General features: G+C 35.9%; 1 protein-coding gene and 1 long non-coding RNA gene across 4 annotated transcripts in view; one reads left to right on the top strand and one right to left on the bottom strand.

Annotated features, from left to right (window-relative positions):
• Positions 1–19,378, bottom strand: part of LOC106876273 (uncharacterized) — a 292,167-nt gene that overhangs the window by 193,202 nt on the left and 79,587 nt on the right. The window lies entirely within an intron of this gene.
• LOC128247361 (uncharacterized) overlaps positions 12,374–19,378 on the top strand; it is a 287,988-nt gene continuing 280,983 nt past the window's right edge. The window contains exons 1-2 of one of the 3 annotated variants that reach the window (XR_016241621.1): positions 12,374–12,488; positions 18,268–18,385. This is a non-coding gene — a long non-coding RNA (uncharacterized LOC128247361). The remainder of the gene's footprint in view (positions 12,489–18,267; positions 18,386–19,378) is intronic. The other 2 variants (XR_016241623.1, XR_008263764.2) reach the window with 2 other exon arrangements.

Below are 19,378 nucleotides of genomic sequence, written 5' to 3'. Positions count from 1 at the left end.
CATGCACATCCACACACACACATCACACACACGTACATGCATGCACACATACGAACACACACACACACACACACACACACGCACGCACACATACATATAGACACTACTTCATATTTACTTTAAGCATATGTAACGAAGAAATCCCGTTCGGCTCGCTCTTCATTTATTTTACTCATCGGTAGAATAAAAAAGAAAAAAAAAAGAAAAGAAGAATGAAAAGGAAAAGAATCCTTTAAAGTCGTAATTAATTTTCTTGATGACTTTGATCCCGTCCAGAAGAGCGCGGTGAATTAATTTAGTTCCAGTGCAAATAAATATTTACGCGAACCTTTCAAAACATTATGTATAATATTCGTCTGGATTCTATTTTTTTTAATTCGGTGCGATTATTTTTGTAGATAAGCCGCTTATATTAACAAAAAACAATATTGAAGTTGCGAATTTACGACGCCTCCTACGAAATGGTGTATTAAAATTATTTTTGAAATCTAAATATAAAATAAAGGCTTAACAAAATAAATGTAGAGTTCATATAATATAAAAACCTTAACACATTTAATAAATTTTTCAAATTCAGTGTGTTGGGTTAGCAAAACTGTTATAGTGTTGGACAAAATATCCTGCAATATTCACTCAGCTTTTAATGGACAGCGGAGCCGGGGCAGGTGGCTAACCGCCCTAAGTTGCTGATGGAGAAGGTGTCACAGCATGTAACAGTCCAGATGAGGGACATGCCACCACGGAACGGGAAAACTGTCATACCGTCCTTCCTTTTGCCGTCTCGTCGTTCTAGTCTCGCTGGCTCGAGCTGGGAAGGGAAGCCTGCAGCGTCTAGGCCAAGCTGTCTAAATATCGGTCGCTCTCCGACACGTTTATGGATGGGCTTGTGGAGTGGAGACCTCCGGCATTCTTGGCCCCCGGACCATATTCCTGCTCACCACTATCGAGGCAGAAATAATTGTTCGCAAGTGTGAGCTCCGTGAGTCAGAGTGGTTGTTTCAGCGGATTTCCTTCACGATCTTTCGGGACAACACCTTTTCCATTTTGTCTGCTGAGGCCAGAGAGATAACATATGACAACGTTTAACAGTAGATTTCATGAAAAAGCTTATGTCACATCATTGGCGACTCCAGCACTCGGGCTGTTCCGGCTTAGTCCAAGTATAAATCTAATAAAGTGAACGTGTATTAGCAAGCTGATTTAATTTCTGCCAACACTAACTTCAGATATGTAATTGCAGCCAATAACACAGGTTCCTTTTATTGAGCCTAGTCACAGTTCATTTATTTTCGTTCAGCGTTTGGCGGTCGTCTTAGAGGTGACTGGGGTCAAAAAATATCATTCGTAGCAGACGTTCTCTCGACATCGTTCACACGTGCCTGACTCGGGCTCAGAAGTCACTCCCGAATTGTTATCTACAATCGTAAAAATTAAAAGTAATTCAAATTCAATGTTTTCTTGAAACAATAAATTTCTATAGAGATTAGGATTTAAATTCCAATCTATAAAATCTACGAAAAGTTTCCGTTCTACAATATTCTTAAAGGAACGAAAAATTATCCAGCAACTCGAGCTAATACGAACGAGCCTGGTATGTAAAAGACTAACTAGTATCTCTTGTCAAGAGTGCAGGCGACTGTCAAATCGCTGATGTTTGTTGTGCACTCTGTTGTCGTTATTTGATTGCTCTGCGTCTGTGTGTAAAGATCAGTTGTGTTTTGCAGGGTTGCTTTATTTTTACCCTAAACTTAGAAATGGAGAAAGACAGTTCTATATATATATATATATATATGAAGCCATTTGGGGCTATAAATAAAGCGAAAAAACGTGAAATTCTTGAAGCAGGTATGTATCTTATGCAAAATCTGTGATCAGCCTGAGTGACGTTGATGACCTGGAGTCGCCTCTGTGTCACATTATAGTAATTTCTTATTAGATAACTTAGATATGTTTCGACAAAAGATTGGTCCAGATCATGTCTAACTTAAACCCCAAACCGAACACATTGAAGCAAGCTTTTAATGGCCTGAGTTCAAAGTTGCGGCCCCAGTTTCCCATTCATCCTTTCTATACCAGTTAAGAACTTGGCTTGCATTATAGTAAATCTTCGTCTAAGTGACATTCACTCTTTTGATTTTATTTATAGTATTCGTCATTTTACGTATGTATCGTTTTCTTGGTGTCAAAATCGAAGCCTGATATCGTATGCACAATCTATTATGGTCGCTCTAGCTTGTCACATTGATTTATCGACCGGTGGAGAATGTAAATAAACCTATTGTTAAATGTTATCCTACTGTTTTTGCTTATCGTGGATTGAATTTATAATTCTCTATAGATTAATAGTTCATGATTTATTGAGCTTCATAGTTAGCTGATGTAATTTTAGCTAGTCATGCTTAGGTATTCTCATCGGATGGTAATGACATATGTAATTTTAGCATACATTTTATATCCATGCAATGTTAGCGAATACTGCTTCGGTGTTTTAGCAGATATTCGATAGCGTCAAAATATATACAGTTTCCAAAGCAGGTTTTGTTTGTTTCACAAATATATATCATTTTATTTATAGAAAGAGACAAACATAGTTTTAATGTGTATGTATGAATAAACATATATATATATATATATATATACACACGCACACATATATATAAATGTGTATGCACACACACATATATGCATGTATATACATACACATACATGCAAGCAAACAGACAGACAGACAGACAGACAGATAGATAGCTAAAGGGAGAGAAAGAAACAAAAAGAAAGCTGTGTGTGTGTGATAAAGTGTACCTATAAAAAAGGAATAAAATGTGAGGCTCTTACCTTTTTGTATAAATTTTTTGTTTAAAAATGTAAATATATATTCGCAGTTGATTCCTGTTTTTAGCCAATAATAAATGTAACTGGAAATTTAATGAAGTTATTTTAATCAAATGGTATTCGCCATGCTATAGAGAATAATATTCTAAACAATTTTCGTTCTCTCAAGTAGTCTGGTCAAATAATCATGAAAAAGAAAACTTGTGTACCAGAGACGTAGCAATATTCAAACAGATAAATAAAGTTTCCACATATAAGCCAGAATAATTACAATGTACGGACGATGAGAGATATGAAACCAACGTCAATAATGTAAGAGCAGAAGTTATCAAAAAAAATAAACCTTCTTTTGATACGAATCAGACATACAAAATATTTATGAAATGGCATATGAAAGTTATTCAATCTGCTTCATAAAAACGCTGAAGTACTGGGATTTAAAATAGCTCAGCTTTGTACATTTTGGGATTAAGTATTTAAAGCAGCAATCAAATGATGTCCGAAGAAAATGGAAATTGTGTAACATTAACGAGGAGAATCAACATTTTCACTTATGCAAAAAACACAAGTAATAATATCCTAGAAAGTATAAGAAGCATGGAGCACGAAAATAAGAATAATGCAGTAACTTCTTTCGTGATATGACAGAAATTCATGACAGACAAAACACCTCACCTCAAAACTTAACACACAGTAAAAGTAATGGCAAATTTCAAGGCCGTTGATGTTTTGAGTTCATTCATTCCCTCTCAGATTCTGTTTTTCGCAAGGTGTTCAAGAATCTCCCTTTTCACTATGTCGGCTTGGTGGTGTTACCACTTTTGTCTCTAATGACCCAACCATGCTGCAGGATGCACTGGATTGCACGCTACGTAACATAACATAGCATAACATAACATAACATAACATAAGGTGACATAGCATACATCAAAACGAATCAAAGGTCCTTCCTGAGCCATAGTCTCATGAACCCGGTTTCTTGAACTCTGAAGCATATATATCCACCCCCACCCCGGATGGGACGCTGGTGAATATAGGAGACTCTCCATTTGAGTTTATGAATTTTAACACAAAGATACCATCGCATATGTGCATATGCGCATATACACACATAAAAGCTAATGTTATACACTTATGAGACATGCTCATCCTTTGCATGAGTACAAATAAATCCACCCATATGCTCATTTATTATGCACACATTAGTTCGTATTCACATATGCGCAAATCCCCAGAACATTTTTCATTCAAACAAAGAAACCTTATCACTTTGTGAGTGATCGGCTTGAATTTTGCAAAAACCTTAAAAAAAAAATATCAACAAAAATACACACAAATCCCATACTCGTTGTTGATTGCTTGGTAACACCACCTCATGTGGATTTACTCTTCTCCTCACTCTTTCATCGACTACAACTGATATTACACCAACTCTTATACAATCACAACAAATAATCCACTTCCTCTATTTTCTCCTCTATCTATTGCTGCTTTTCTATTTCTTCCTTCACCTTCCCCTCCTCTTCCCTCCGCCTTCTCCTCCTGCTACTACTACTACTACTAATAATAATCCTTTCTATTATAGACACAAAGCCTGAAATTTGGGTGAGGAGGGTAGTCAATTACATTAACCCCAGTGCTCGACTGGTACTTATTTTATCGACTCCTAAAGGATGAAAAGTAAAGTCAACCACGACGGAATTTGAACTCGGAACATGAAAGCGAACGAAATACTGCCACGCAGTTCGTCCAGCGTGTTAACGACTCTGACAGCACGCAGTCTTTTCTTCACTTTAAACTTTTATGATTGTTATCTATTTATTTTTTGTCTTTCACTTATTTCACTCGTTAGACTGCGGACTGGGGCACCTCCTTGGAGAAGTTTTAGTTGAATGAATCGACCCCAGTATTTATCTTTTTTTTTTTTGAAAGTTTAGTACTTATTTTATCGGCCTCTTTGACCAGACAGCTATGTTACGAGGATGTAACACACACACACACACACACACACACACACTCGACGGGCTTTTTACACATTCAGTCTATGAAAATCCACTCACAAAGCTTTGGTCGGCTCGAGGCTATAGTAGAAGACACCTGCCCAAGGCTCCGCGCAGTGGTACTGAACACGAAAACATGTGGTTGGGAAACAACCTTCTTACTTTAAAGCCAGTCTTGCGCCTATATATATATATATATATATATATATATATATATATATATATATATATATATATATATATATATATATATATATATATATATGTAGTATAAAAATACAAATGAGAAAATTAGAAGTTTGTTACGTTTAATTTTATTTAAATTTATATTAGTCACGCTACCTTATAGGGAATTAATTAATATGTTAGGTCTGTAATTAGTTTATAACTGTGTTGGTACTCCGTCGCTTACGACGTCGAGGGTTCCAGTTGATCCGATCAACGTGCAAGTGCCTGAGCACTCCACACACACGTGTACCCTTAACGTAGTTCTCGAGGATATTCAGCGTGACACAGTGTGACAAGGCTGACCCTTTGAATTACAGGCACAACAGAAACAGGAAGTAAGAGAAAGTTGTGGTGGAAGAGTACAGCAGGGTTCACCACCATCCCCTGCCGGGGCCTCGTGGAGCTTTAGGTGTTTTCGCTCAATAAACACTCACAACGCCCGGTCTGGGAATCGAAACCGCGATCCTATGACCGCGAGTCTGCTGCCCTAACCACTGGGCCATTGCGCCTCCACAGTTTATAACTAAACAGCATTATTATTATTGATAACATCCATTTTTAGTATTCAGATCAAGCGTCACTACGCATAATAAAATTTATGAAAAAAACCCTCAAGAAAACACCAACACTTAACGCGGATCTGGCAAATTCGGTCTCCTCAAAACAATGAAAATATTGGAGATATTTCCAAAATTCAATATTTAGCAACTCATATATTAATGAAAAAGAATCTTACTTACAGAGAGAATTCAAAGAGTTAAAAGGGAGCGTTAAACATATCACTTGCATGCACGCACACACAGAGTTATATAGTCTTTTATACCTTTCAACTCTAAGGCTGTGGCCATGCTGGGGGTGTATATATATATATATATAGATAGATAGATAGATCGAGAGAGAGAGAGAGAGACAGACAGACAGACAGACAGACAGACAGGCATGCAAGCATGCATGCATACATACATACATACATACATACATACATACATACATGGTGGTTGTCTACTCCTTAAACAGAGTTTGACCACCTCCTGCACCTACACCTTAGCCCTTTCATGGCGTCTGATGTGGCTTTTTAAACCAGACAGTGTTTTGAAAAAACACCCACACAGATTGCACCTCTGATTTGCACTACCAATACCTGCAAGTAAGTTCTGCTCATTGTGGATCCTAACATGTCTTTTAAGACCCCCATTGGATTTGCAAACCCTCTGGCACACACCACATTCAAACGTGTGCACAGACATATAATCAGAATAGCTGGATGAGGTCTGTTTTCCATGGGTTCGCAGGTGAGATTTGAGGCCAGCCAAGGACAGACATGGTCTGTCACAGACTGTGCACACAAAAAGGTCCTTGTCATTCACCTTCTCAGTCTTTACATTTTTCCTTAAATGTCTCTTGAGCCCTGCTTGCATCATCCTGGCCTCTTCAAATGCTTTCACTCCACTCCACACCCTTGTTCGCCATCCAACTCGATCTGAAGCGAGGACTTCTATATCTTTTGGGGCCATTCCAATTGACTTCATAGCAGTCCTTATGCCATCCTTAAACCTTTTTTTAGGTTTATGCCGATAACGTTTCCCCTCTGCAAGCTCACCATAAAACAGCTGTTTCGGCATGCGTTCATCTGCCATTCGAACAATATGGCCACACCATCTCAATTGGTTCCTCAAAATCATGGCTTTAATTGAGGGGATGCCTGCAGATGCAAGGATATCTGTGTTTGGAGTAAAAGAATTCCATTTAATTCTTAAAATATGACGAAGGCATTTTTGGTGGAATTTTTCTAACATTTTAAAATGCCTTTCATAACAGGTCCAAGATTCACAGGAATACAATAGGGATGTTAAGACAAATGATTTGTAAAGAGCCAGCTTTGTATTGTTATTTATATGTCGCTGGCGCCAGACGCGTGACTCCAAGCCACCAAATGCTTTTGCTGCCCTTTGAATTCGCAGGTGTATTTCCGTATCAAGATTTCCATCATCTTGAACAGAGCTTCCCAGGTAGACAAATGAATTGACAACCTCAAGTAACTTTCCCTTAACAAAAATGTTAGGGAGGTTACAAACAGCACCATACGCAGGTTGATACATCACAACTGTTTTTTTCAGATTGATGGTCAGGCCAAAATCATCACAGGCTGCATCAAATGCAGATACAAGGGATTGCAGACCCGATTCAGAATGACTAACCAGATCGCAATCGTCAGCATACAAAAGTTCCCTAATAAGTGAAGTAAAAACCTTCGTTTAAAACTTCAGTCGGGTCAAATTAAAAACATTCCCCGTTGTTCGATATTTTATGTAGATACCCTCCTCAGAGTTTTGAAAGGAATGTGACACCACAACGGCAAAGTATATTGCAAAGAGGGTGGGTGCATCAAGGTCTCCCTGCTTTACTCCATTTTCCACAGCAAAAGATTCAGAAAGCCTACCACCAAAATTAACCCTAGCTCTCATATCCTGATGCAAAGCCTTGACCATGTTTATAAACTTTTCTGGGCAACCAATTTTCCCCAGAATTAGCCACAGAGCACTTCGATTAACAGTATCGAATGCTTTGCTCAAATCAACAAAGCAATGGTACAGAGCAAGATTCTGTTCAATGCACTTCTCCTGTAATTGTCTGACAGTAAAGATACAATCAGCTGTGCCCCTGGAGGAACGAAAACCACACTGAGACTCAGACACCATACTTGGAACTATAAAGGTATTTAAACGTTCTAACAAAATGCGGGCGAGCACCTTTCCAACCACAGACAAAAGGGAAATCCCACGAAAATTACCACACAGATCCTTTGGCCCCGATTTATATAAGGAGACAAGAATGGCATCAATCCAGTCTTGAGGCACTTTCTCACTTCTCCAACAGTGACAAATTAAAATATTTAAGAGTTCCATCATTTTGTCACCCCCATATTTCAAGACTTCTGCACAGATTCCATCAGATCCTGGAGACTTGTTGTTATTCAGCTTATTCATAGCTAAATAAATGTCATTTAGAGTTGGTTCAGATGCCATCTCTTCTATAACTGGAAGTTGTTCAATTTTTTCTATCGTCCTCATATTAACGGATGATGGTCTATTCAAAAGTGCAGAGAAATGTTCTACCCAACGCTTATGAATAGAAGCGGTGTCAGTCAGAAGAAAACATCCATCTTCTGTTCTCACTGGAGCTACTGAAGAAGATTTTGGACCATATACCTCCCTAACATAAGAATACAAACAACTGGCATCATTTCTATCAGCTGCTTCTTGTGCCCCTTTTGCCCTATCATTCCACCATTCCTGTTTAATTTTCCTTAGAGCAGTTTGCACCCTCCTTTTCAGCTTTCTGTAAGTTTCATTTGAGTTGGGATTCAATGACTGAGAGAGCAGTGTATTGCCTAAGTTTTGTTTTTCTAAAAGTAGATCATGAATTTCTGCTGATCTATCTGAGAACCAATCTCTGGATTTATGAGATTTAAATCCCACTGACGAACTTGCAGCCTGAAATACTTTTGTTTTGAAATCTTCCCATAAATTGTTTGGGTCAAGATTAATACTTTCTATAGCGTCGTGGAATCTTTGCAAGTTGCTTGATAATTTAAAGTTTGCAACGTTTAACTTTTTGGGTATCTTAGGACCAGACTGTCGGTTTTTAGGTTTTATCGAAAAATCTATTTTGCCACGCAGTAGATGATGGTCAGTCCAGCTCTCTGCCCCTCTCATGACCCGAACGCTAGAAACGTCTTTCATATCACATTTCCTAATCAAAATATAATCTATGAGATGCCAATGCTTAGATCTTGGGTGCATCCAGGTGGCTTTATATTTATTTTTCTGCTTAAACAGAGTGTTGGTGACAACCAGATCATTCTCAGTACAAACCGTCAAAAGAGCTACTCCATTTCTATTGCATTTTCCAATCCCATGTCGACCTAAAACAGGCCATGAAACATAGTCCCTTCCAACTCTTGCATTGAAATCTCCCAAAATGACCAGCTTGTCAGAAATTGGTACTTTCCTCAATAATCTTGCTAGATTGTCATAAAACTGTCCCACAGTTTCCTCAGAATGGGACATTGTTGGTGCATAAATACTGACAACGGTAAGAAACCTACCTTTTGTCAGTTTGATACGGCATGACATGATCCGGTCAGATATACCACTTGGAAGCTCTGCAATGGAGGACACTAATGTATTCTTGAGAGCAAACCCAACACCAGATTCTCTACGCTGACCCTTAGGTAGGCCTTTCCAGAAGATAGTATATCCATAAGCAGATTCCATTACTTGACCCTCACCAGAGAGACGAGTTTCAGTGAGAGCAACTATATCAAGGGAATATTTCTTTAGCTCACATGCAATAAGTGCAGTACGCCTTTCTGGCCTCTTCGTGAAATTATCATCAAGAAGTGTGCGCACATTCCAACAGCCAAAATTCAAACGATGTTTATTTTTACTTTTTCTTGAGGACTGTTTGACCACAGTGGCAGGATGACGACCGGGTCCAGCCTGTGATACACTGGGACACCTGCCGGGCCAAACCTGTTCCCCTGATGTTCCCAAGCCTTTTTTGTCATTTACTGAATTTGTTTCAGACATTTTAAAATAAGTTACAGGTGCATTTTTAGGTTTCTGCCAACCAACCAATTGAATGATTTTACTAAGATTTGGAGTACAGGAAGTACCTGTGCAGATGAATAATTTTTAGTGGGTGTAGCTTGCACTGCACTACCCCCACTTATTAGCCCAAGAAGACTTTCACCGGTGTGTATGTGTGTGTGAATGTCTGTAAATATGTATATATGAATAATTTTAATTTTATATATATACTATTTTTTATCTTTTTTTTTTTTCTTTTTTTTTTTTTTGATGAGCTGCTCCACATCGGTCACCGGAGTGATATTTGATCACTTTACAGAGTGTCTGAGTGTCGGTTAGGTGTCTGGAATGGGACGGCTTACCTCATGGGCAGGTAGAAGCTCTTTAACCTTGGTTGGTAATCTACCTAGGAGAAGGAAATCTCCGAAATAAAACCTGAGGCCTTGGAAATTCCTGGTTTTGTCAATTCTCTTGTCACATACATCTTGTAGAAAACATAAAGTTTGTTGTAGTGTAAGGAAGAAAGAAAAAGAAGAAAGAAAGAATTAAAGAAAGCGGTTGAAGGAAGCAGATATGAAAATAATATAAAGAGAATTTAGGTCGTTCTTCAGTGCTACTGGTAACATGTAATCCAGTACAACCTGTTGCATGGTCGGGTCGTCGGCGACTAAACTGGCAACCCCACCAGGCTTGCTTGGTGAGGAGGGTGTTGTTGGACACCCTGCAGGACGAAAAATAAGACCTGTCAAAGGGCGGATGAACTCCTGAGCAGTCAACGACCATCCAACAAAATGTCTGTAAATATGTATATATATATATATATGTATGGGTGTGTACATACATACATACATACATACATACATACATGCACACAAATGCTTACATACTATGTGATTGTCAAGTGTCGCTCTAACTTAAATATAGAATAGACTCATACAGAAAAAAATAAGACAGCTGATTCTTTTTCATTGTATTCGTCTTCGAATCAATATGTCTCCAAAGCTCCAATACCGTGTATCTTAAATTGTACAAAATTAACGGAAATGGTTTGCACTATTAAACTCTTTGTATAAAAGAAATTATTTTCTTTCCATTCTTATTTGTTTCGTTGTGCATTTTCCCATTTCATTTAGGTTTTCTTTGTTTCCATATAACTCATTTCTAATTCCAATCTCACTAAATTCTCTTTATATTATTTTCATATCTGCTTCCTTCAACCGCTTTCTTTAATTCTTTCTTTCTTCTTTTTCTTTCTTCCTTACACTACAACAAACTTTATGTTTTCTACAAGATGTATGTGCATTCACTTATAATACCCGCAACCAGTGCATTATTTTAAAACTTTCTACTGGCATGCCGGTAAGTCAAGCTAACGAAGAGATTTAGATAGATTTAGAGTGACTCCTTAAAGTCCAGTTGGTGATACATTACTGACATGTTTCTAGCGTCAAAATTCAATTATTACTGAGTCACACCTCATGTAATTATATTGCGACTTAATTAGAAAATTACAATCAGGTATCCTTCAAATTAAGTAAAATCCCTAAATTTGGTGAAAGATCTCTAAACCAGTGCGGCGAATGAGTCAGCTTCACAAACTAGTTTATTTTCGTGTCCATGCAGCATATTTGTATGTGTATTTCCGTCCGGATTTATGCTGTGGTGCGAGAAAAGATCAGTTTTTTAAATGACTTTTCCTTTATAGCCCGAAGCTTGAAAATAATTTGTCTGTTTACTTTTTTAATTTTCTTGTACTTGCTTGTTCTGACTTATTTATTTTTGCTTTGTAACGCATAAGGAAACAATGGAAAAACCTTGATTTCTTATTATAAAATGTCGCCGGGAATTCTGCGCAAAGAATATCATTAATTTTATTTCCCAAAGCCTTCGGGACATAGTAAAAATGTCGCTAAATATACAAATATATATATATATATATTAAAAAATGTATAATTGATTGACAGAACTCCATTTGACTGAAATCTCGTTGCCATATAATATCTAATTGCCCTCGAGCATAGAACCACCATCATTATATCACAGTTCTGGGGCCTTTATGTCAAACACAGTTGTACATTATGCTTTAAGTCTTATCGCCGCAAGAAAATTAGATTGCGACATAATTCAATCGTGAAAATAAGTTGTGATATTTCATTGTTACATTGCAGTCTTCTGCAAGGCCACAACCTTAAAAACCACAGAAAATATTCTGCCTCGTGGAAACAGCTAATAATATCACGTAATAAGAAATAACAAACCATAAATATAAGGTAATTTATAGCAATTTACGGAAGGGAAAATATTTTAGGAAATCTCTCTTCCAGTCGGCTAAATCATTAGAACTTGCTGCAAAACATCTTCTGAGATTTGGTGTAGGGATTGTCAACATTTTTACTTGGGAATTTGTTCGTTAATTAGATCTTATGACGTTGCGAATAGTGCAATTTTATCATACATACACACACACACACACACACACACACACACACACATATATATATATATATATATGCGTGCGTGTGTATGTATGTGTCATATGTGCGTGTATGTGTGTGTATATATATGTGCGTGTGTGTGTTTGTGTGTGTGTATACACACTCACACATAGAGAAGGGGGAGAGGGGGGAGAGAGAGAGAGAGGGAGAGAGAGAGTGAGGGAGAGAGAGAGAGGGAGAGAGAGAGAGAGAGAGAGAAACTGAGTGAGCTAATATACAAGATTATTCTGTAAGGCTTATTTATTAACAGCTTCAGTTTGATATTTTTGATTGAGACGTAGAAGCTTTTAAAGATGTCAGTAAGGTTGAGCTCATGGTCGGAATTTCAGAAACTCACCACAGTTAAGTAATCGTATATCTTTTGTTATTTTAACTGTCTATATTTCTATGACTTAAAGAATATAGCAGAATATCATTTAAAGAAAATTCATATTACTAATACTTAAGTAAAAACTAAAGGGTACATTTTTATTATTCTCTCAGATTTTCAAATGATTCTGAAAATATTATTTTGTTGCATATTTCAATGTTTGAAAAATCTCTCACACCGCCATTAAAATATGAATATAAATATGCTGTTCATAAAATGCATGTAATCATATACTGTAAAGTCCAGTTATAATTTTTCATCTTTCTAGGATATTTAAAATGAGTACTAGCAGTACTAGCATAGCATTGGCGTCAATTTTAAAAAATAATAACTCTTCACTCCCTAAAAATATATAGTCTTCTAGCATGGTTACAAATCGATATTTAAATATAAACAAATACATAATGAAATCTCACTAACCTGACGACATCACTCCGTAGTGATATCGTTAAGAACCCGGATTCCGGTTTCGAATCATGGTTAATGCAAATTTTCTTTATTATATAAACTAGGCTTATTTCGTTAGGACATTAGTAAAGGGTGAATGAACATTAAGAAAATCAATGTCAGTATTCATGCGTAATAGTGTTTGTCACTTTAGGGTGCAGATTGACAGAACATTTGAGAGTGAATCTCATTATGTAGTGTGCATACCTTATAAGCACGCATTTATACGTTTTTGTATATACATACACACAAATAGACAAGTATTCAAAACCTATACAGGCACATATATGAGTAAGCAAACATATGATAAAACTGTATACATACCCCAAATCCATCCAATTTTCTCAGATCGACATCCGATCAACATACTTCACGCCCTTGCCGTTATGTTTCACGAAACATATATAAAGAAGCACACATCAACATGCCTAAGTGAAACTAACATTCTGGTGTTCTTTCAATCCATTTTCTAGAACTGACAATACTCTTACTCATAAGCAATGATTTCCATTACTTTAATGCTCATTCATCCGTAGCTAATAGATAACAGAATAGCATACCCTTATTATGATGATAATCACGCTTAACTAATACATAACATAATAGCCTACACGTACACTGAGGATAATTACCCCAAACTAACATATAAGCACAATAGCCTACCCTCATTCTGATGATAATTATTAAGGATAACGAAAACTCTGTCCATTTTCCTCGATACATAATTTAGGAATATCCATGCATGCCCTTTTCCTATTGACTGGTGGTCTATTAGGAGGTAAGAGCAATTCAGATTAATTAAGAAGCTTTTTTTTTTTTTTGTTACAACAAATAGTTTATCAAATTTGAATATGACCACATTTCAATTCTACACTTAGGATTCAATGGAAGGTAGAAACTGAGCATAGGTAGTTTGGTTTTAAGAAGTTGGTCAGTCGCTCGATCTTATGTGGTTAGGTAAAATTTGTAACTTTTGAGTTTATCGTGACAGCAACTCGTGGCGTGCTACTGATTCGCTTCAATTTGGCTTTTTCTTTTACATAGAATGAATTAACCGACTGATTAATTCCTTGTAAAAGAATAGGCCCAAAATTCTAAGTAGATAAGACTAACTCAGGATCTTCTTGGCAAACATTGTCTCATCCTTCGAAGAAACAACAATAAAAACATCAAAAATATAAGAAAATTTGTGTAAATGATGCTACTGAATATCATACGCAAACTCATTATGGAAAGAAATTAAATATATATAAAAAAATATATTATTACGTTAAGCAACTTAATTTAATCAATAATATACGAAGAAGTGTATGGAAGTAAACAAGTATTCAAAAGACCAGGACATACTGATTGAAAAAGCAGACATAAACTTTAAAGCTGCTGCATCATGTAATGTTATAAATCGGGCAACTAGTAAAATCAATCTGAAGCGAAAGCAAACGATGGCATGTTTACGATTCAAATGCAAGGTGGATTTGGAGAGATGGTCCGAAAAGTTCAGTTTCCTCATAATCCTCTTTATTCTCTGCTAATTTAAGAAAGAAAGTAGACATCACTAGTTTGAAGGACAGTAAGTCATCTGTAATGAATAAATCAATACAAAAATATTTAGAAGCAAATATATACTGAAATGAACGTATATTTTCTGCGACAGCATAAAAAAGATTGACGAGATACTGCAAGATTGGAGAAATAACTTTTCTAAATACTTTATCTGCGTTAGTTTCAGAGACAATTAATGCGTTAGATAGTATGAAGGAACTCTCTTTCGTGCAATATTTTATCCAAAATATTCACATATATCAAGAAATTATATTCAAAGTGTTGTTTCGGGACTAGAGACTAGTAAGCCACTAGTTTAAGACGCTGACATAACGTTAGTAATATCGCTTTATTTGAATAATCATTTGATTATGCACTGAAATATACAGCACAAACCAAAGAAGAATAGAACCTAGCCAATCTAGATTTTGTTACAAATAAAACAATGACTGAGAACATATAAAAATCAACAGTTCGTTGACAGCAATTTTGTATCAAAAATAGAACACATACCCAAAGGACGTCAACGGTTTTCATATAGTAGGTCTAGCAATCGTAGACTTCACAGGCCAGGAAATATCTGTTAGTAGCGAAAGAGATACTTGGGAAAAGAACTCAACAACCGCTCGTTAAAAGCTTACCCAACAATAACTAACTCTGACGTTGATATATGTAAACAAAGACACCGAAAAATGTTAAAACTATAAAATTTTATTATTTATATAAAATCTATTATTATATGCAATTTATTATTACATAATTGTAATAAAATTTGAAAAGAAAGGATGAAATTTAAAACTCGTAGAGAAAATTGTGAGGAGTTTAGAATCGGAATAAAATTAGGAGTTTGTGTGGGAATTGCGACAGTATCTGTTCATGCTCCATTGAGTTAACACAGCAATTCTATTCACTTCATATAAATAATATGCAAACATTCGCCCTAAGTTTATCACAAAGTGGAAAACGGTTAGCTTTGTTGAAAAAGAAGATAAGGGTAACAAAGAACAAAGGAAATGTGGTAAAGAAAGTCAGTGGCATATGTTCAGATCTTGTTATTGGGTATGTATCTGCAACTTTCACTGACGGTGTTACTAAGTAATCTTCATAAAGTCACGCATTTAACTATCATCAATGTCTGTTTAGGTAAACAAACGATGAGGACAATATTTTGAAAGTTCTTTACAAGCACACATATACATATTCACATACATACACACACACGCACTCGTGCACGCACGCACGCGCACACATACGCGCGCGCGCACAAACAGACAAACGCATACACATATGTATAGACAACTTTTTTTCTCCTTTCTCCTCTTGGTTCCAGGTTGCCATCATAACCATGTGCATTTATAAATGTGAGGAACCACGTATTGGAATCAATACTCTGTACCTCGTAATGCAGCGAACTGGTAGAATCGTTAGCACGCCGGAAAAAATGCTTAGTGGCATTTCTTCCGACATTACGTTCTGTGTTTAAATGCCGCTGAGGTCGATTTTGTTTTTCACCCTTTAAGGACGATAAAATAAGTACCAGACAAGCGCTGGAGTCGATGTAACCAACCAACTCCCTTCTTCAGATTTTCAAGCCTTGTGCTTATAGCAGAAAGACTATTTGGTCCTTTGTATTATTCTGGCCATCAAGCTGTTGTCAGACATTAGTGAACTTAAGCAAATAACATTACCTATTTCTCTCTTTATTATTCACTGACTTCAACCAAAATGACATTGCCACTTTCTTTTCCTCGTTCTCAGTCAAAGAGCAAGAAACCGAAATGTCAATTTCCTTACTTTTCTCGGCAACCGAAGTTATCACACTCTTCTACAAACTCTCTAATGGACTGATTGTCCCTAACACAGACTATATCACCAGTTACCTCTTTTTCAGATTTTATACTAATATATTAATCGATAACACTCCATTTACATTTGGATGTAATTTCAATAAAATGAAATCAGCGGTGGTTTTTGTATGTTAAAGTTTACACTTTCATTATTAATTCAATTCATCTTCGTGTCTACATCTGGATGTTTATGAAGTATTAAGGTGAGAATATTATTGTTTGTCAATCAACTTTACTAATATTTCGGTAAAAGTTATGGATCTATTCCATCTCAATCACAGATTTTTAATTAATTTTTTTTAACTAAACAGTTTGAAACTTCGAATACGGATAGAATTTCTCACGTAGAATACGATTTACTCTGAACGTTTTTGACAAAATTTCGTATTTTAGAAGTTACTTCGTGTTAAAGTTGTTGTATTTGGGTGATTTCAACCAATCAACGACGTGTATTCGGTTGAAGAAAGCTACTGCTGTGTGCGATAGTAATCGAAGAGGAACAACTTCCGGGTCATCTCTACTAAATATCACCACTCTGTTCGAAGAATCAACATCATAGAGCAATGAGTCTGCGGCTAGCTTTTTTGTTGTTGACGTATATGTAGTTTCAAAATGCCTTATTTTACAACTATGAGATGTATTGTTATTGTCATGATTTTATCTTACTATAATCAACAACAAACACATTTCGTCAATATAAAAGTCTTTATTTGATAAAAATAACATTATCAAAACATGAAGGTAAAACAAAACAAATAGCCGCTTATACACCGGAAAATATGGTAATTGTAGTAGCTGTGTCAAGTTCGCTCGCTGGTTGCTAGTTGATAGTGTAGAAGAGAGGGAAAGAGTAAGGAATGCACGGTGCTGACTAGAAAGGAAGAAAGGATAAAGGTGACATCATCTTCGCTCGCCGTACGAACAGAACAGAGTGGTGACATTTAGTAGAGATGACCCGGAAAATTAATTAAAAAATCTATGATTGAGATGGACTAGATCCAAAGCTAGTACCTTTAGAAAATAATCTACGTTGAAATTATATCATTTACACTTTTTATTCTTTTGTTCTTATGTTTATATAATTTGAATAAGTTTTAAGCTTCACATAGTTTTAACCTTTCGAAATCGCATGGAAATCAATATGTTGTAAATCCGGTTTTGTTTAACACCCTGAAAAACAAAATAAAACAAAACAAAAACAGACTTTTTATCAGCCTTAAAGCCAACCAACTGATTATATGAGTAAGTTAATCTATAACCATGAATCGATTTTGAAATCATGTTGATACTTTTAAATATCCAAACATTACAACGGGAGCGATATAATAAATACCTGTAATCTGTAGTATACTGTTACATACTTTAAATTTTAATTCGTTTAAATTTTAATTCAGAAACTAATCTACTTAACAAATGTAGTTACTCTCATATATTCAGAATCAATGTACTTTCTCTCGAGTCAAAACCAGTTTCTTTAGATATCGAGGATCTTTTTTTACCATCCTTGCTGTTTCCAACAGAGTAGACTTCTGAATTAATGCAGCCCTCATAGTTACTCCAATCCCAATGAGGAAATTGCCAAGTCTGTTGGTGACGGTACCTAGGGCACCTATAACAACTGTAAATTTCAAGTTGTAATTATTACCATTAATACTCCATATTAAAGTAAATTTGTTTGAAATGTTAAGGTGTTTCCATTATATTCTCCTACATTCATACATACATATATGTATATCTGCATGCATGCTTGTGTGTATGTTTGTGCACGCATGTGCGTATATATACATATAGACACACACACATGCACGCACATACACACACACATACACACTCACATCGATGTGGTATCGCTGTTGAAATCTGTATTTCATGCATAAATAAATTGTAGTATTTTTTCTTTTCACTATATCCCAGTCTGATAATCCTTTTCGTAAATGCAATGAATATCAAACAAATTACTGTGGATCTACAAAATTGACTAAAACTGTTGATGGTGATGCTCTCAGAATGGCCGCATTCCAATTACATGAAGGTAATAATAAAAAAATAGAAGAATAATACTTTTAAATTCAAAATTTAGGATTTTGCGATTGCGTTAATCAATACTTGATACATCATCTCGTTGTCACTGTCATCGTCCTTGTCAGTAGTTGTAACTTCTACGAATGTTTCAAATGGAAACTAGAAATAAGCTGTAAATAGAAATCAGTTCAATGAAATTGAATACAAAAACTAGAAACAACTGTAATAATTTACATTTTACATCAAATTGAATTTTCACAGAAATGAACGCTAGAATTAAATTTCAATTTATTAGTTAATTGACGACTTTAAATACAATGGTCTTGTCTACTATCCTCAGGCCAGAATGCCAAAAGTCGCTGTTTACACTAATCCATTGTGGCCAGTCATGCATGAATTAATGCTTAGTTGAACGGCCGGATAAGGTTCAATGTCGATACGAGACAACGGTAATTCAATCAGATAGTTTGTTCTTGTAGCTGAACAATTTGATCACATCAGGACAGCTTATAATCCTACAACGGCTCCAGCTTTTACCAATAGACGCCATTTCCCTATGTTATTCATCTATTTATTCTCATATTTCAGTTTTATTTTGCTTCGTTATTCTCAGTCTCTAAATGAGACATACAAATATATGTCCCTCCTGACAAATTTGAGCAAATATCGTAATTCACTCATCCAAAATAATTATACAGGCACGTGCAAGCAGGCTTGCACATGTGGATGTAGATGTATCAATGGCTTTAAGTACACCCATAACATTACACGCACATCGTAAACATTTGTGTATTTAATTCCTTCTGTTGGCTATATAAGCACGTTTCTATAAACGCCATTGCATTGGTGTACATTTACTAAAATCTACACATATATTATTATATATGTATAAATTGTAAAGGGAATGTTGTGCTGTACTATTCAATATTATTTCTGGGAAAATGTTGGCAAACTTTGGCGCTGAGGTAAAAAAGTATTAATTGTAATTTTATTTATCAATTTT

This window comes from Octopus bimaculoides, chromosome 1 (assembly GCF_046866305.1).
Source record: "Octopus bimaculoides isolate indiv1 chromosome 1, ASM4686630v1, whole genome shotgun sequence".
Lineage (NCBI taxonomy): Eukaryota > Metazoa > Mollusca > Cephalopoda > Octopoda > Octopodidae > Octopus > Octopus bimaculoides.
Note: the sequence above shows the minus strand (reverse complement) of the source record. Positions and strands in the feature narration are given on the sequence as shown.